Source organism: Acomys russatus, chromosome 6 (assembly GCF_903995435.1).
Source record: "Acomys russatus chromosome 6, mAcoRus1.1, whole genome shotgun sequence".
NCBI classification, from domain to species: Eukaryota; Metazoa; Chordata; class Mammalia; order Rodentia; family Muridae; genus Acomys; species Acomys russatus.
The window spans coordinates 14,027,924-14,048,489 of record NC_067142.1 but is presented as its reverse complement, the minus strand read 5'-3'; the positions used below and the strand labels follow the sequence as shown (position 1 = coordinate 14,048,489).

Sequence of the window (20,566 nt, the reverse complement as noted above, 5' to 3'; positions counted from 1 at the left end):
TGAGGACTAGGTGAGGAAGGGAGAGTTCATGAAGGTGGGAGTGTAGGATTAGGAGGCTCAAGAGTGGGGACTATAATCGGACCTAACGTGAAAAAATTCAAAATAAAATAAAATAAAGAAAATGGTCAATTGCTATCTGTTCTAACCCTAAGAAATATTTTTCTGATTTGCATTTTTCTCCATATTTGCAAGAGTTTTCTTCACTGTATAACATCCGTTTCTTTAAAAAATGTTTGTGATTTGACTGACACAACTCTTAAAATCAAATTCCAGTTGTTAGTATTTGTCCCAAACTTGTAATTTTCGTATACTTTTAGATATTTCAACTTGTTGCAGAATATTTGACCATACTATGAACCCTAAGATTATGTTATTTCCTGGAAAACCCTATTTTTAGTTGTAGTGTGGCTTAGCTTTAGTACATACCATTAACCAAAACTTTGTGCTTGAATATTGGAAACAATATTAAATAAATAAAATCAACCATAGGTAAAGAGGTGGGTCAAGCAACCAGTTGACAAGAAGTGAACATATGATTGTTAAGAAAAGACATAGAATTGAAGAGAAAGTCTGGTGGATCAGGACAGAAACATACAGGAAGTAGAATGGAGCGACATTCAGTCGAAAGGTTTGTTTAAGGCAAAGTGAGAGAGGGTGATTCCTCTGGCATATTGACTGAGGAGGAAGGTGATCTGGGCCCTTTCTCTTCCTCAGTGAGCTGGCAGGCTTCACCCTAGCATCTGGATCCTGAGTCTATTGTTAAAATTGAAGGATTGAGATAAAAAAGCACATTAGACACTCCAATGCATGGTAGAACAACATGGAAAGAAAATCAAACCAATTTAAGGCAAATTGAGAACCCATCAGATTTGTTATGACATCTGAGAAGTACTCAAAGAGAGAGTTAAGTAATTATAAAAAGAAAAATCTTTTCCACATAAAGGATGAGAAATATCATAATACAGGGTGTAAGAACATGGTATAGTACACTATATTAGATTGCTTGAAAAGAGAAGTAGAAAATAAAAAGAATTAAATTACTTAACTGAGTTTGACATGATACTTATAATTACTCTCAGCCTGGTAATTCATATTTTATCCTTAATGATCATAGTTGATATTTTGCAAAATATGAAAAATGATTTGATAATTGTATGAAATATGAAATGTTGATTAATAAGATAGATACCTTTAAAAATTTATAAATGAAAATAAGAAAAAATACTCAGAAACAGACAGAGGAATTTAGATAAGAACCTACCATGCCACTACATGATGAAATTTAAGAGGGTTGCTCCAAAGTTTTTAGAAAACAAACCTTGGTTAATTCAGTTATCATTCAAGGCCTACCAAGAGATGATAGTCACCCCCAAAGTTTGGAAGACATTAAATTAGGAGATTTAAGAATATGATTATTTCATAGGTTATGCTTTCATTCTATGTAAAGCAGATAATAAATTCGTGGGCAATTAATAACAGAAATATCCTCCAAAACTGGAAAGATTTGGTAACAGCAATATTGGAAACTGGTCACCAGTTACAATAGTGAACATGGTGGAATGGGAAATGAAAGCTATAGAACAATGAAATAGGGCTAGGGTTATTGATATTTCCCAAGACCAGTTGCTAGATTAAATTCAATATACTGTGTTACAAAGGCAAATTGCATTTGTTGATTGCACGTTGGTGCATGTAGTTGAGGAGCTTTAAAATCTTGGGACAAGGTTGAAGAACCATGAAAGAGGCTTGTGTCATTAACCAAAATTATACAAGGACTAAAGGAAGTTTTCACTGATTTTTTGCAAAGATTAAATTCAACTTTAAATACAATAGTATCAGATTCGGAAGTTAGACAAATATTAATTAATCTTTGGCTTTTAAAAAATCGTCATTCAAGCCCCAAGCCTCCTGCTGGTATGCCAGTATGCCTCAGAGCTCTCTCCTCTCTCTCACACCTAGCACAATGATGGTGGCCACCGAGGAGCAGCAACACTACTAGCAGATCCTGGGAAATGTGTTCAGCACCAACAATATTGTCTGTAAACAGGTGGAGGAAACCTGGGAGAATATCCCATGGCAGTCCAAGATCACATTCCTCTTACATGTCATCAGAAACATGACATCTGCTGAGGAGGCTAGACAAATGGTGGCTGTTCTCCTAAGATGTCTTTTGTCCTCTGCATTTGAGGAAGTCTTCCCAGCTCTTCCATCAGATGTCCAGAATGCCATCAAGAACAAACTGCTAGTGGTTATTCAGAGAGGAACACAATCTAGCATGAAGAAAAAACATTACTGCAGAATTGGCAGGGAATTTAATAAATGAGGATGACAACATCCTGAAGGTTTGAAGTTCCTCTTTGATTCAGTAAGGTCACAGAACATGGGACTCCAGGAAGCTGCTCTTCAAAAATTCTTGAACTTTCTTGGAATTTTTGGGAGCCAAAAGAACACCACTTGGACTTCATCAAATGGTTGTAAGTTCAGTGTATGCAAGTCCAAGAACATCCTTCCATCAGAACACTGTCTGCCAGAGCTACAGGCGCCTTAATAATTGTTAATGATCACAACACTGCTCTGTTTAAACACTTTGCCGACTTACTAACTTTATTCTTCCAGGCTGTCAATGACTCATGCTACTAGAATGATGATTCTGTCCTAAAAAATTCCTTGTTGTGATTGCTGATACTGTTCCACAATATTTGCACCCTCACTTAGAAGCAACTCTACATGTATGTCTAAAGTTCTATGGAGACAGTAACCTCCATAATATGCAGCAACAGCTTGTCCTCGAAGTGATTGTGAATGCATTATGCCAGTGCTTCAGAACCCTGTTTGGAAGTTCCAGCATGCTGGATTGATGACTTAATATGCCACTTGTGAAGGATGCCTCCAGCAGATGGAAGAAATTCTAAATAAAATGGTTAATTTTGTCTTCCTTTTCCTCCAGGATCTTAATCCAAAAGTCCAGTACGCAACATGAAGCACTGTGTGTCAGATGGCTACAGATTTTCAACCTGGTTTCAAAAGAACTTTCATGGTAAGGTGATTGCACGTTTGGGTCAAACCCTGGAAGACCAAGGTAGCCAAAGGATGCAGGACCACACAGCAGTCCCTCTCATTAACTTCACTGAAGACTGCCCCAAGTCATTGCTTATTCCATACATGGACAACCTGGCAAAGAATCTGCATTCAAATATGGTACTCAAGCTCCAGGAGCTGATTCAGAAAGGCACCAAGTCAGTTTTGGAACAAGCTGTGACATCTTTTGCATCAGATGCAGATATTGCAGAAGAGAAGTTTGTCTCCTACTATGACTTGTTCATGCCATTGCTGAAGCACATTGTTGAGAAGGCAATCCAGAAGGAGGTGAGGCTGCTGAGGGTGGAGACTGTCCAGTGCATAAACATCACTGGTCTGGCAGTTGGCAAGAAAAAAATTCAAGCAGGATGCATCACACATGATGCAGCTACTTTTGAAGAGCCAGACAGACTTCAATGATATGGAATATGATAAACCTCCAGTTTCTTACATGATCTCAGCATGGGCCTGAATACATAAGATCTTTGGGAAGCAATTCCAGCAGTACCTTGAAGTGGTTATGGGGCCAGTGATAAAAACTACCTCCATTAAGCCTGAAGTAGTCTTTCTAGACACCTAGGGCATGGATAATATGAATGATGATGATAGTTGGGAAATTAGGAACCTCAGAGATCAGCAACATTTTGGTATTAAAACTGCAGGACTGGAAGAGAAGTCAACTTATTGACAGATGTCAGTTTGCTGTGCTAAAAGAATTAAAGGAAGGTTTTGTGGAATACACTGAAGAGGTTGTCAAACTGATGGTGCATCTGCCAAATATTTATTTCTATGACAGAGTCTGAGTGGTGGCTGCAGAGTATGTGCCTCTTCTGCTGGAGTGTGTGAGAGTCTGGGATCACAAGTACCGTACACAGATGTGGCATTTCATGTGTGATGCTCTCATCAAGGCTATTGGCATGTAGCCTGATGTAGATGTCCTCTTGGAGATAATGTATTCCTTTGCAAAGTGCACTGAGGTAATGGGAGATGAGTGCCTTAACAATGAGCACTTCGAGGAGCTGGGTGAGAAACTGAACGGTAATCTTGAGGAGCATTTCAAAAACCAAGAGCTGCAAAAAGTGAAGGAGAAGATGAAGTCTATGATGAACATCTTGAGGCGTCACTGCACAACGAAATTGATAATGATATTTATATACTGACTGAAGTGTCAGATATTTTACACTCAATATTCAGTAGTTTAGTTTTGCAATTAGCCTTAGTTGTTTAGGTGTTAAGATGTTTTAAAGTCTAGGTAGATGTTTTAGGTTGATAATGGTGAGATATGATAAGTATTGATTTACATTCAGATATATATCTATGTATATATATACATACACACATATTTCCTGATTGTTTCATGGTTCTTCTTGTTGTAGGTAGTTTATTGTAAATAAGTGTAATGATATAAATCATATGTAAAATATTTAATAAATTATTTTTAAAAATCCAAATGTCAGATGTTTTAATAGTGGTACATAAAGTCTTTGGAAAATGGATTTTAGGCAAGGCATTCCTAGAAACCATGCCTTTTCAAGAGAATACAAAAAGAATGGCCCAGGCTTCTGGAGTATACAGAAGTTGCGGCAAAGGCTGGCACTGGACAAATAAATACAGATTAACAATGAATATGCAAGGTAACTCTTTGCCATCAGGAAATGTCGTGGGGGAAGGGGCAACTTCCAGGCCATGATATCAAATTCAACTAATTTATATACAGTCAGTTTCTGAGAAATAGAGAAAAATTTAAAATGGGTAATGACTGTTGTTAAAAACAACACAGCTCTGGGTGTAATCAAGGACATAACAACTTCAGGAGATAAAATTTAGCATAAATGTTTTTGAAGAGATGTGAAAATAAGTATTTTGGCAAACTACCATAACTGAGAGGACAAACCTATAAATACAAATAAATGGCATTGAGATAGGAGATTTAGTAGACACAGGAACGATGTAATCATAATTTCAACAAAATCTTGGCATTAAGATTGTCTTCTTTAAGTGGGAAATAATCATTTTTTAAGGAATAGAAGTTTATCTAAGGTACAATGAAGAGCAAGATATGTCAAGCATATAGGGCCAGAAGGACAAATAGGAAAATTAAAATCATATGTCACTAATATAGCTATGAATTTATAGGAACATGATTTTTGCACCAATTGAAAATGCAGATTAAAATTCCTCCAATCTCAGAAAGAAACCAAGTAATAAAGAATTCTCTGAGAAAATATAAAAAAGGTATTATTGAGACCAGCCATAGACCATTCAGCCTACACATAAAGAGAACTCAAAACTCGTTTGTCTTCCAAAGGTACCAACTGTGCCACGTTTAAAATGGTTAATTGACAGCCAGGCATGGTGGTATACACCTGTAATGTCAGCACTCTGGGAGGCAGAGGCAGAGGCAGAGGCAGAGGCAGAGGCAGATGGATCTCTGTGAGTTTGAAGCCAGCCTAGTTTCCAAAGTAAGTCCAGGATAGCCAAAGCACAGAGAGAAACTCTGTCTTAAAAACCAAAAAGAGAAAAAAAGGATGTTAAGGTTAACTGACAAACCTGCGCATGGAACAATGGCTGTTGACATCAGAAAAATTACAGGTACTAGGAAGGTGGTAAAGGAGCAGATAAATATTCATTGAAGAATCTACCAGTACTTGGAAATCTCCTGTAACTGTCATTAAAAATCATATATAAAATGGAAAATATTAACTAATTTAAGAGCCATAAATGAGCTGTTTTAATCAATGGGCACTTTACAGCCTCAAATTTCCTTGCCTTCTGTATTGCCTAAGGTCTATTACAGTGATTGAGTTAAAGCATAGCTTTACAAGATTCAGATAGAATGCCTTCACAGTGCCTATTTATAATTATGCTCAACCAGTTAAATGGAGCAGTTGAAAGTTCTTTTATAATGGCTGTTAAACATCCCCTCTATGTGTATATAGTTTTACTATGTTAAATTTAAAATATTTTTTTGAGTTCTCTATATATTTTGGATATTAGATCTTTGTCAGATGTAGGGTTGGTAAAGATCTTTTCGCCTGTGTGTAGGTTGTCGCTTTCTTCTCTTGACAGTGTCTCCTGCCTTACAGAAGCTTCTCAGCCTCATGAGGTCTCATTTATTAATGGTTGACATTAAGGCCTGGGCCGTTGGTGTTCTGTTCAGGAAGTTGTCTCCTGTGCCAATATGTTCCAGGCTCTTCCCCATTTTTTCTTCTAAGTGAGTTAGTGTCTCTGGTTTTATGTTGAGATCTTTAATCCACTTGTATTTGAGTTTTGTGCAAGGTGACATATATGGGTCCAGTTGCATTTTTTTACACATAGACCTCCAGTTAGACCAGCACCATTTGTTTAAGATGCTATCCTTTTTCCATTGAATAGATTTGGCTTCTTTGTCATAAATCAAGTGACCATATGTGTGTAGATTCATATCTGGGTCTTTGATTTGATTCCACTGATCAACCAGCCTGTTGCTGTGCCAGTACCATGCTGTTTTAATTACTATTGCTTTATAGTACAGTTTGAGATCAGGTATGGAGATTCCTCCGGAGCACCTTTTATTGTACAAGATTGTTTTAGCTATTCTGGGTTTTTTGTTTTCCCATATGAAGTTCAGAATTGAACTTTCAATGTCTTTAAAAAATTGTGTAGTTATTTTGATAGGGATTGCATTGAATCTGTAGATTGCTTTTGGTAGGATGGCCATTTTTACTATGTTAATTCTCCTGATCCATGAGCAAGGAAGATCATTCCATCTTCTCATGTCATCTTCAATCTCTTTCTTCAGAGTTTTGAAATTTTTTTCAAACAAGTCCTTCACTTGCTTAGTTAGAGTAACTCCTAGATATTTTATATTGCTTGTGGCTAATGTGAAGTGTGTAGTTTTCAAATTTTCTTCCTCTGCATGCTTATCATTTGTGTATAGGAAGGCTACAGACTTTTTTGAGTTAATTTTGTATCCAGCCAAATCGCCGAAGATGTTTATCAGCTGTAGGAGTTCTCTGGTGGAATTATGAGGGTCACTTATGTACACTATCATATCATCTGCAAATAGGGATAGTTTGACTTCCTGGTCTCCCATTTGGATACCGTTGATCTCCTTTTGCTGTCTTATTGCTCTGGCTAGAACTTCAAGTACTATATTGAAGACATATGGAGAGAGTGGGCAGCCTGCCTTGTTCCCGATTTTAGAGGAATTTCCTTGAGCATCTCACCATTTACTTTGATTTTGGCTATTGGCTTGCTGTATATAACCATTATTATGTTGAGGAAAGTGCCTTGCATCTCTTATCTCTCTAAAACTTTAAACATGAATGGGTGTTGGATTTTATCAAATGCTTTCTCTGCATCTAAAGAGATGATCATGTGGTTTTTTTATTTTCAGTTTGTTTATATGGTGGATTACATTGATGGATTTCCATATATTAAACCATCCCTGCATGCCTGGAATGAAGCCTACTTTGTGATGATGAATGATATCTTTGATGCATTCTTGCATTCATTTTGCAAGTATTTTATTTAGTATTTTTGCATCTATGTTCCTAAGCGAAAATGGTCTGAAATTCTCTTTTTTTTTTGTTGAGTCTTTGTGAGGTTTAGGTATCAATGAGAATATGGCCTCATAGAATGTATTTGGTAATCTTCCATCCATTTCTATCTTTTGGAGTAGCTTGAATAGTTTCCGTATTAGCTCGCCCTTGAAGGTCTGGTAGAATTCTGCACTGAAACCATCTGGTCCTGGGCTTTTTTTTGGTTGGGAGACTATCAATGATTGCTTCTATTTCTGTAGGGGAAATGGGTCTATTTAGCTTGTTTATCTGTTCTTCACTCAACTTTGGCAAGTGAAATTGTTCAAGAAAATCTTCCATTTCCCTTAGATTTTCAAATTTTGTGGTATATATGCCTTCAAAGTAGGGTCTTATGATTCTTTGTATTTCTTCAGTGTCTGTTGTTATGTCTTCCTTTTCTCTTCTGATGGATTGAGCTAGAAATGATCATAATGAGTGAGTTAACCAAGAAGCAGAAAGACTTAAAGGGCCCATGGGTCCCGCTCAAACTAAGGCACCAGCCAAGGACAATACAGGCGGTAAACTTTAAACCCCTACCCAGATCTAGCCAATGAGCAGAACATTCTTCACAGTTAAGTGGAGAGTGGGGTATGACTTTCACATGTACTCTGGTGCCTCATATTTCACCATGTTCCCTGGTGGGGTAGACCTGGTGGAACTTAGAGGAAGGACAGCAGGTTACCAAGAAGAGACTTGATACCCTATGAGCATAAATAGGGAGAGGTAATCCCCCTCAGGAACAGTCATAGGGGAGGGAAATAAGGAGAAAATGGGAGGGAGAGAATAATGGGAGGATACAAGGGATAAGATAACCATTGAGATGTAACAAGAATAAATTAATACAAAAATTAAAAGAAAAAGAAGTCAGCACAGGAAAAAAGAGAGAGTAAGAGGAAATCAGAAGGACATATAGAGAAACACACAGGAAGTACAAAGCAGGACACTTAGGTTAAGATGTTTGTTGTTGTTGTTGTTGCTTTGTCTTTTGAGTTGGCATGAGGAAGGAGATTTTCTTTTTTAGGTAAGGTGGCTGAGGAGGAAAGTCAGCTGGGTGCTTTCTCTGCTTCTCTGAGCTAGGAGGTTTTCACTCGAGTATCTGCCTCCAAAGTCATTATTGGTAAAATCAAATGATTATGATTTTATTAAAAATAACAGTGACTCTTTAATGACTTCTGTAATTGAAAAGGGCTTACTTTGAGGACATTTTAGGACTACACTAATTTGAATATATTTCAGTTTTTAATTTTATTTTTATTTTCTATTATTTTAAAAAAATTTGTTCATTATTATGTCTACAATATTTTGCATGTATGTACACCTGCACACCAGAAGAGGGTAACTGATCTTATTATAGATGGTTGTGAGCCACCGTGTTGTTGCTAGAATTGAAGTCAGGACATTTGGAAGAATAGACAGTGCTCTTAACCTCTGAGCCATTTCTCCCACCCCAGTATTTCAGTTTTTAATATTTAAGGAAATACACACTAATTATATTTATGTGTCAGATTTTATTTCTCTTTCTCCAATAAGGTGTTTGGCCTAATTCATAAATGAAAAAAATATTTATTCTCTTTCATCTGTTGTGTCCATTATTTTTTAACCGTTAATAAACTCTTCATTTTGTAAATATTTTCTGCATGATAAATGGCTGTTACTTTCAAAGTAAGTCTCAAATGTTTTTATTTTCAATGACAGCTTTGAGATATTAAGATGTGTTGAAATGACTGTGTCCCAATTTTCAAGTACTTTTCCTATATCTGCCTTCTAGTCTCTAAATAAAGATATGTATGTACACAGATAGACATCAACAAAGATACACATGACAAAAACAGAAAGACATTTCTGTTTGTTCTATATTTCGTAGGGATTTGGTATCTATTCTTTTTAGGTATTTCTCTTTTTTTATGGGATATTTGAAATATAAGTTCAGTTATTCCATTCCTATTGTGGTTAAGGATATAAGGCTTTTAGAAACAATTTGATTTCAAGTGTACATTAGTTCCTGAGTACTTGGTCCTTCACACTTTTTCCAATAGCAACTTGTTTTAAATGAGCCAATATTTTATAAACACAAATGACAGTATTCTAATAAATTTTGCTTGTGCTTGAAAAGTAGCATTGGAGGAATGTCTAAGGCATTGTGAGTCCTTTGCTCAGACTTTGCATCTGTCCCTTTCATTATAAATTATGAGCATGTTCAGTATTCATTTGCATTATCAAAATTGCTTCTGTAGACTGTTCTTCAATTTTAATGTACAAGTTTCAAAATAAATGATCTATGTTTTACTAAGAACCAATAAATAAAGGCAGAGTGAATGGGATTCTGTTTTGCACATGTTTGTCCGTTATTGTGTTAGAAGAATACAATCTTTGTTATCATCTTTGTTGTTGTTGTTTTTTGTTTATTGTTTTTTTTGTTTTGTTTTGTTTTTTGAGACAGGGTTTCTTTGTGTAGCCCCTTGGCTGTCCTGGAATCACTTTGTAGACCAGGCTGCCTCGAACTCACAGCGATCTACCTGCCTTTGCTTCCTAAGTGCTGAGATTAAAGGCATGTGCCACCACTACCTGGCCTGTTATCACCTTTAGAAACATTGCTTACTTCCTTTAAGAGAGTATCATTCCTGAGATCTTCACATAAGCTAGACTCACTAGTTAATAAGCTGAAAACTTTTCTGTTACCATCTCACCAAAGCTGCAAACACAGCCAGCGTTTTGTGTAGTTCAGAGCAGTGAACTCATATCCTCATGCTTAAAAGGCAAGCACAGTACATACATATTTACTCTACTGTTCTAAATGACTGTCTTAATTTGAATTTACCTAATGTTCCTGGGTAAAGTGTTCACTGAACCATCATGAAGAGGGTTTTTTTTTTTACATAGAATATTATTAAAATGGTGATATGAATTTTTTTAATGTCTCAACCCCAAGCATATTGTCTTTTCTCAGACAAGTATTCTATGAATATATCATTCAGGAGAGTGGTTGAACTCAGGGAATTTACAAAGGCATGTGATCATGATTCTTGTGCCAAAATCATCCATTCAATGGATACAGTGTATGCTTGACTGAGGTAATTATATCTGTCAATTTATATTCATGCCCAGTAACTTTATTAAAAGGGGCAACATTAATTGTTATTTTTCTTCAAAATTAAAATATCACAGTGGGCAAGAGTTTGAAACCCAAATAAGAGAAATAGATTATAATATCACTAACCAAACATAAAATTCAAAACACATGGTATATATAAATGACAATAGGTTCAGAAAGGTCCAGTGGGTGAAATGTATACCCCATGAAGGGTGGGATGTATGTGCCATAGAGGCATGTGTAGTCAAAAAGAATTTTATGCAAGATTCAACATTTGTTAGAAATTCCCTATGTAAAATGATACCATTATAGGGCACTGATGTCAATGAAAACTCAAGCCACATAAATCCTAGTTTCTCTTTATCCCGTGTAAGGTCTAGCATAAACTGATGAAGTACTCAAGTGTGAAATGAGGAGCTATTTCTTCTAGACCTGCAAGTTGGTGGAAGAAGCTACCTCTCAAAAGGAAACTGGTTCCGATACACACACACCATATTATATTATAAGCAACACACACACACACACACACACACACACGCAGAGAGTGAGAGAGAGAGAGAAAGCATTTGGCATGTGTGTGCAGATGTGTATATGTGCATTGCCTGTGTGCGTATGTTTGTTTCATTTGTGAATACCAGCAATAACATCTGCATGATATGAAGTTATGAGAAAGACTAGGGCTGGGGAGATAACTCAGTCAGTAAATTGCTGGCCATAAACATGAAAGTACCTGAGTTCACTCCCCAGAACCCAATAATAATAATAATGATGATGATGATGATGATGATGATGATGATGATGATGAATATGATGATGATGATGGTGGTGATGATAATTATGATGATGATAATGATAGAAATGCAGCTGTATCTGTGTATGTAAAGGTCCATGCTTAAATCTAATAACTGTAAAGAGGGAGATGAATTAATTTCTGGGGCTTGCTGGCTACAGAGTTTATATAGAGTAGCATGTTTCAGATTCAATGAGAAATCCTACCACCTCACACATGACAGATGACACCTAGCTTTATCTGGGACCCTCATGTGCATACTCACCAACACATATGTGTGTACCTGTGCACACTTATGAGCAATGCACACTCACAATTTATATAGACACTTCTGTATGAGATAAGGGACATCACCAGGGGAACCATGTGCTGCTGCTGTTTTTACATTTGTAATCTTTGCTCAGGAACCTCTTAGAATTAAATTGTGGGGTGGCAGGGTCCTTCTGGAGTTTGATCTGTATGTTTCCTACATTTAAAGAGAAGATATCCTAATGCAAGTTGCCTTTTGACCTACACACATACACACACACACAAACACACACACACACGTATGCATGCACACAGAAGCTTTAGGGGAGATGTATAAACACAAAATAACAAAATAATTAAATATTTCATAAAGAAATTTGACAAGGAAACTTGAGTGGAAACCTCCAAGAGAAATTAAACAATATAGGCAGGTTAGAGATATGGTTTTTTGTAGAAATACTATTTTTGCAATACAAATTAGAGCTATTAATTACATAATTTATTTATTTACTTGTGTAGCTAATCATTGCATGTGAGAATTTCATCAAGAATACGAATGCAGAAGTTTCTCTATAAAGCCCTTGAGGAACTTGATATGAAACTATATCATTTCAACATCTCCATTAGATTATACATTCCATACACATTCATAGAGCACTGATTATGGGAAATGAATCTAGAGTATTCAGTGTTTCATGATGGTTCTCAAGGAATCCCAGTTAATGATGGGAGTAAATTCACAAGCAAGTATAGTAACTACAGACCTGTGTGAGAAATACAATAGGAACACTGGCCATGGTTGTGCAGGGATTATTTAATAGACTATTATGTACACTAGAGCAAGTATTTAATGACTATCAAGTACACTGGAAGAAAAATAATCGTAGTATTTTCTAACTTGAAGAATCAAAAAACATACTGATTCTAATTTTTCCTTTCACAGAAAATTGCCATGTTATCGAAAAGCCTACTTGGCATTATTTCCAGTATCACAAAATGCTTCACCATTAAATAACCTTTAGTCAACAATATCTGGTAACTATAACTTACCACAGGAGAAGGAATTATATTGTGGAGTTACATTTCAGGCTTGGCATTTATTGTGCTTGTGCTGTGTAAAGAGGTGAGTCTGAAGTATTGAGAGAAATAATATGCTGCGCTGTATTATTGTATTATTCACATTATCAACTACAAAGACACAAGCCAAACTATAATGCAGACTACATTGGCTGGTTTCTTTAGGTATGCACTGTGTTATTTATTCATGCATTAATTCTTACTTCACATGTGGTCTGTCCTGAGCAATGAGTCACAAAGGAGAATTCAGAACAAACTTGACATTTGAGTATCTAATAAAATGTCTATGAGTGCAGAATTCTACCAGACCTTTAAGGGCGAGCTAATACCGATACTCTCCAAGCTACTCCAAAAGATAGAAATGGATGGAAAATTACCAAATTCATTCTATGAGGCCATAGTCTCATTGATACCTAAACCTCACAAAGACTCAACAAAGAAAGAGAATTTCAGACCAATTTCTCTTATGAACATAGATGCAAAAATACTAAATAAAATACTTGCAAAACAAATACAGGAGCACATCAAAGATATCATTCATCATGACCAAGTAGGCTTCATTCCAGCATGCAGGGATGGTTTAATATACGGAAATCCATCAATGTAATCCACCATATAAACAAACTGAATATAAAAAACCACATGATCATCTCCTTGGATGCAGAGAAAGCATTTGATAAAATTCAACACTCATTCATGTTTAAAGTTTTAGAGAGATCGGGGATACAAGGCACTTTCCTCAACATAATAAAGGCTATATACAGCAAGCCAATAGCCAAAATCAAAGTAAATGGTGAGATATTCAAGGAAATTCCTCTCAAATCGGGAACAAGGCAAGGCTGCCCACTCTCTCCATATCTCTTCAATATAGTACTTGAAGTTCTAGCCAGAGCAATAAGACAACAAAAGGAGATCAAGGGTATCCAAATGGGAAAGGAGAAAGTCAAATTATCCCTCTTTGCAGATGATATGATAGTGTACATAAGTGACCCTCAAAACTCCACCAGAGAACTCCTAAAGCTGATAAACACCTTCAGCAAATTGGCTGGATACAAAATTAACTCAAAAAAGTCTGTAGCCTTCCTATACACAAATGACAAGCTTGCAGAGGAAGAAATTAGGAAAACCACACCCTTCACATTAGCCACAAGCAATATAAAATATCTAGGAGTTACTCTAACTAAGCAAGTGAAAGACTTGTATGAAAAAAATTTCAAAACTCTGAAGAAAGAGATTGAAGATGACCTGAGAAGATGGCGTGATCTTCCTTGCTCATGGATCGGGAGAATTAACATAGTAAAAATGGCCATCCTACCAAAAGCAATCTACAGATTGAATGCAATCCCTATCAAAATACCTACACAATTTTTTAAAGACATTGAAAGTTCAATTCTGAACTTCATAAGGAAAAAGAAAAAACCCAGAATAGCTAAAACAATCTTGTACAATAAAAGATGCTGCGGAGGAATCTCCATACCTGATCTCAAACTGCACTATAAAGCAATAGTAATTAAAACAGCATGGTACTGGCACAGCAACAGGCTGGTTGATCAGTGGAATCGAATTGAAGACCCAGATATGAATCCACACACATATGGTCACTTGATTTTTGACAAAGAAGCCAAATCCATTCAATGGAAAAAGGATAGCATCTTCAACAAATGGTGCTGGTCTAACTGGAGGTCTATGTGTAAAAAAATGAAACTGGACCCATATTTGTCACCTTGCACAAAACTCAAATCCAATTGGATTAAAGACCTTAACATAAAACCAGAGACACTAAGCCACTTAGAAGAAAAAGTGGGAAAGAGCCTGGAACATATTGGCACAGGAGACAACTTCCTGAACAGAACACCAACGGCCCAGGCCTTAATGTCAACCATTAATAAATGGGACCTCATGAGGCTGAGAAGCTTCTGTAAGGCAGGAGACACTGTCAAAAGAAAAAAGCGACAGCCTACAGACTGGGAAAAAATCTTCACCAACCCTACATCTGACAAAGGTCTAATATCCAAAATATATAAAGAACTCAAGAAATTAAACACCACGAAACCGAATAACCGAATTGAGAAATGGGGCTTGGAACTAAACAGAGAATTCTCAACAGAGGAGTATCAAATGGCTGAGAAACACTTAAAGAAATGCTCAACCTCCTTAGTCATCAGGGAAATGCAAATCAAAACAACTCTGAGATTCCATCTTACACCCATCAGAATGGCTAAGATCAAAAATTCAAGCGACACCACATGCTGGCGAGGATGTGGGGAGAGAGGAACACTCCTTCATTGCTGGTGGGAATGCAAACTAGTACAGCCACTTTGGACATCTATCTGGTGCTATCTCAGAACAATGGGAATAGGGCTTCCTCAAGACCCAGCTATTCCACTCCTTGGAATAAACCCAGAAGATGCTCCAGCACACAACAAGAAAATTTGCTCAACCATGTGCACAGCAGCCTTATTCATAATAGCTAGAACATGGAAACAGCCTAAGTGTCCCTCAGTAGAAGAGTGGATAAAGAAACTGTGGTACATATACACTATGGAATACTACTCAGCTATTAAAAACAAGGAATTCCCGAAATTTGTGGATAAATGGATTGAGCTAGAAATGATCATAATGAGTGAGTTAACCCAGAAGCAGAAAGAATCAAATGGTATATACTCACTTATATCTGCATACTAGCCCAAGGGGCATGTCCCACGAAAGCCTTCACTTACCAGGAAACTGGGACAGAGGGGAAGGCATCCTATTGGGACTCTAAATGAGAGACGCATGGGAGAACAGCAAAATAAAAGGATACAGAGGGTCCTAGAAATCTACAAGTAGAACAATATGATAGGCAGATTTGGGCCCAGGGGTCCCGCTCAAACTAAGGCACCAGCCAAGGACAATACAGGAGGTAAACTTTAAACCCCTTCCCAGATCTAGCCAATGGTCAGAATATTCTCCACAGTTGAGTGGAGATTGTGATACAACTTTCTCACGTACTCTGGTGCCTCACATTTGACCATGTCGCCTGGAGGGGGAGACCTGGTGGCACTCAGAGGAAGGACAGCAAGTAGCCAAGAAGAGACTTGATACCCTATGAGAATATATAGGGGGACATAATCCCCCTCAAGAACAGTCATAGGGGAGGGCAATAATGGGAAAATGGGGGGAGGGAGGAATGGGAGGATACAAGGGATGGGATAAACATTGAGATGTAACAAGAATAAATTAATAAAAAAAAAAAAAGAAAAAAAATATTCTGGTAAAAAAAAATAAAAAAATAAAATGTCTATGAACTCAAGTGGCTAAGTACAGTAATAATAGTTAATTTCAGAAAATCAGACACAGGAACACATGTTTGGTCTGCAAGACTAGAGATGCCACAGAGGCTTTTTCTTCCAGGAAACTATGCTGCCACACAGGCTTACAATGAATTACTATCTAAATTAAAAGAAAAATAATAATTACAGCAGAGTGTGTCTTTTATACTCATGTTAACTGTTATAAATGCCATAGCAGGAAACAGACAATTTGATTGTATCTTTAAAACTGAAGGACTGTTATATTAGAGGCAGTTGCAGTGTGAGAAGATGAGAATGACCAGGAAAACATAACAAATTCACACACACAGGCAGGACACTGGGTAGGACACTTCTTACCTTTTTCTCTTGTTTGCATCTCCTGCAGACACTAGTCACATTTTAAAGACGTTTACAATGCCATATATACATATGCATAAATACTAAATATTTACTGTTGTTAGAAAAGGAAGATCACCACTTTGTTGTCCTTGTGTCTACTTTGGAATTACTATAAAGACAGCAGAGTCAGGTGTCATGGCACATTTCTGTAATGCTTACACTCAGGGAGGCAGAAGCAGGTGGGTCTCTGTGAGTTCCAGGCTAGCCTGTTACACAAAGTGAGTCCAGGACACTCACAGCTACACAGAGAGACTCTGTCTTGAAAAACATAAAAAAGAAAGGAAGGAAGGAAAAAGAAACCTGGAAAGATGTCAGTTCACTTTGATGAGGCAAAATTCTGATATGTAACTTCTGATAATGTAAAGTTTGAGTCAATTTTGAACACATCCCAGTAATTCTTCAAAGTTTTAATTAACTTTACTATGTGACATCATTATTCTAGTGCTACATGTATTTTCAATAAAAATTAAAACATGCATGGCAATATACAAAAGCTTATACAAGTGCTGAGGATATGATTCAGCCATTAAGAGCACTTGCTGTGCTAAGACAGTAGGTAATTTAGCCCGCAACATCCATGGATGTTCATAGGTTTGCCATTCTAGCTTTCCAGTAAGTGGAAACAAAAATACACAGAAGAAATCTCTGTCCCATAACTAATAGAAATGAAGTCACAATACACACATCCATTAACATAAATAGACTTGAAAACATGAACTTTTCTGATGGAAATTGCTCACAAAGAAGACATGATGTGTTACTTCCATTGGCTTTAAGCAAACTGGACACATCTACGGAGGAGGAAAAGAAAAGTCTGGTTAACTGGAGCTGGAGGTTACCACAGGAGTGGTGAAGAACTGAATATTATGAACAACAATGTTTTCCTTTTGATGTTATAGAAACTACAGAGCCCAGAATTTGAAAATAGTAGTGCACATCTGTGTGCCTGAACACACCTTTAAGTGGTACAAATAATGCGAGTAATTTAATTGTTTGACATATAAAATGACCAGAGAGTAATATTTTATTAGTTTGAGTGAAATATCTCCATATGTCTATGGTTGAATATGCTTTCTCCTTTTGTGGAACAGTTTGGGAAGGATTAGGAGGTATGGCCTTGTTGGAAGTTGTGTGTTACTGGTTCTGGGCTTGAGGTTGCACAAAAAAACATGTCATTTCCAGTTAGGTTTCTCTCTTTCTTCTTAGTGCTTATAGATAAAGATATAAGCTCTCAGAAAAATGCCTACATGACTGTCTCCATCATTCTCACCATGATGGTCATGTAAGCATCTGAAAGTGAGAGCCTAAAATTAAATGTTTTCTTAAATAAGTTGCCTCTGTCATGTAATTTTAGCAAAGCAATGGAAAGGTAACTAAGGCAGATGTGTAAGAATATTTTATATTTAAAAGTTGGGGGAAGATGATTGGTTCTACTGAGTAAAGGACTTTATCACTAAGACTGACAATCAAATTAGGTTCAATTCACAGTTCCCATATTGTGAAGGAGAGAAAAGAATCCTGCAAATCATCCACAGATGATCATGGCACACACACACAAACACACACACACACTCACACACCACACACACACACACATACAAAGAAAGAGAGAGATTGAGAGGTAGTGGATATAAACATGTTTTTGTTTTGTTCTTAAGTGTGGAATCTAAAACAGACTCATGTGAGTGTGTATGACGTCTGTCCGCTGGAAACAGACTTGTGGGAGAACATGTGGTGTTTATCTACTAGAAGAGAAACTGTCTTATGCAGGGACATGATCTTTGCCACTGATAAAATGCTAGTAGGTATACATATATACACATATACGCATATGTATATATATATGTGTGTGTATATATACATATACACACACTCATAAACACACTCACACACACACACACACACACACACACACACACACACACACACACACACATATGCCCCAAAGAGCCCCGAAACAAGAGGCAGGTCTTTTGGTCTTGCTATCGCTTTCTAATATTTGACTTTTTGTCTCCCTGCTTTGATGCTTTGAGGCACTTCTAGAAACAAACCCCCCAGAGAATGCTTTGTGGCTCTGGTTTCCATCTACTGCTCTGCTCTGACGTTCCAGCTGGTGCTCCAGACTCCAGCTGCTGTGATCACAGTCACCGTTGTTGAACTGCTGGCTTGCTGTTTAATGGGTCTGCTGAAAGTGTCATCACTCCCAGGAACTGAGTCTAAAGAGGTCTTCTTCTGTTCCCATTAACCTCTTTATATAGAATAGATGGGTTGGAAGGGAAATACAGCCATTAAAGAATCCCAAAAAGAAGTACATTTGAAAAAGGTCAAAGCCTACAGGGGGAGAGAGAGAGAGAGAGAGAGAGAGAGAGAGAGAGAGAGAGAGAGAGAGAGAGAGAGAGAGAGAGAGATGCATTTCAAATGAGCTTTTAAAGAAAAAAAGTAAAACATAAACTCAATTCCCCATAATTTGTTTGTCCATATACAACCCAAAATTTCTTTGTATTCTGTGATTATTTTAGCAAGGTTATCATTAATACTCTCAAACACACACCAGTTTTCAGTCTGTGTAGAGTGCTTGCCTAGTACACAGAAGACTCCTAATATCCAGCATATACCAGCCATGGGGATGACCAAGGGTACCATCATCTGCAAGCAGGAAGAGCCAAATAGCAAACTCATTCTCATTTACATAATGGGTATGATGTCAGTCTGGACCTCCTGAGACCCCATTTAAATTTCAACAGACATAGTTTTCCTTGTCCTTAGACCTTAATTATGAGTCTTGGGACACTGCAAAGCACTCATCTTAAACAGTAACTCTGAATTTATCACACATGTTCAACTTTTTCATAGAGAACATTCTTTGTGGCTCCCCATTAGCCTGATGTTCTCCATTTTCTGCTATATCTACTGTAACTACTGCAATAGGTTCATTGCCTCTGGCTTCTGCTTGATTCTGTTGCTTTTCCTAAATGGGCCAAATCCTTATAGCGCTGAGTTTGGAATGGCCACTCTGAGCCTGCTGGGCATTATGAACCATACATAATGACCACAGCTGCTACAGCAATACTTTTTCCTACAGAGCTAGCCTGTGCGTTTTGTTACTTATGTATGTACGGTAACAAAGAGAACTGCACCTGACGAGAAAGGAAAGAACTCAGTCTCTAACGATTCTCCTGTAGACCTGTTACTGGATGTCACAGCATTTCATGATGCTGTGGAAGAAGTCTTCCTAGAAACTCTTTCTCATGTAACCGTACAACTGATTGGAAGTGGGAACAACCAAATTGCTGGAAAAGAATCATGTTTTCTCCTAGAGACTACATTGTGAAAGAACTTCAAATCATAAGGTTCTCTCCTCATCAATCTTATTTTATTCCTCTTTAATGTGAATGCAATTCCTATTGTGATGATGGTGTCCACAGCACTAGTTTATCATATATACTTGTTGCTGAGGTGTAAAAGTAAATTAGGATGAAGCTTGCTTCAATACATCTAGTTCTGAGGCTCCTTTGTCCTCTACGTCATGTTTGGGCTTTACTCTTAACCTATTTTAAATCAGTATTTGGTATTTTATCTTCTGTAGATTGTGTGTGTGTGTGTGTGTGTGTGTGTGTGTGTGTGTGTGTGTGTGTGTGTGTGTGTGTACTTGTGTACATACCAGGGCAAACGTGTAGAGGGCATATGATTATGTCGAGTTTCATTCCCCTCTTCTCCTTTCTTTTGAGTTGGGATACCCTTTGTGCTGTTCATGAAATGTGAGCATCATTCAGCAGTGGAAATCCTTACATCCTCTCATTTCATGATAGAAGGACTAAGAATACAGATTTCTGTTCTTGCACCTGAGTTTCACATGAGTTATTCACATTTGAATCCTTTTTCTCATGTTTATATGGAATGCACATTAGCCACTAAGTCATATTTCTAGTACCCATTCTGTAGATTTTTCATGGTAGAGACATCAAATGGATCAATTTTGTTTCTAACCCTAGTATCTCTCACATTTGTTGGCACTAAGTAAACAGCA

The 20,566-nt window shown here is 37.2% G+C and overlaps 1 pseudogene; it reads left to right on the top strand.

Moving 5' to 3' along the window:
• The first annotated feature begins 1,987 nt into the window (after positions 1 to 1,987).
• On the top strand, positions 1,988 to 19,585 carry LOC127190920 (importin-5-like; annotated as a pseudogene).
• Positions 19,586 to 20,566: the final 981 nt, after the last annotated feature.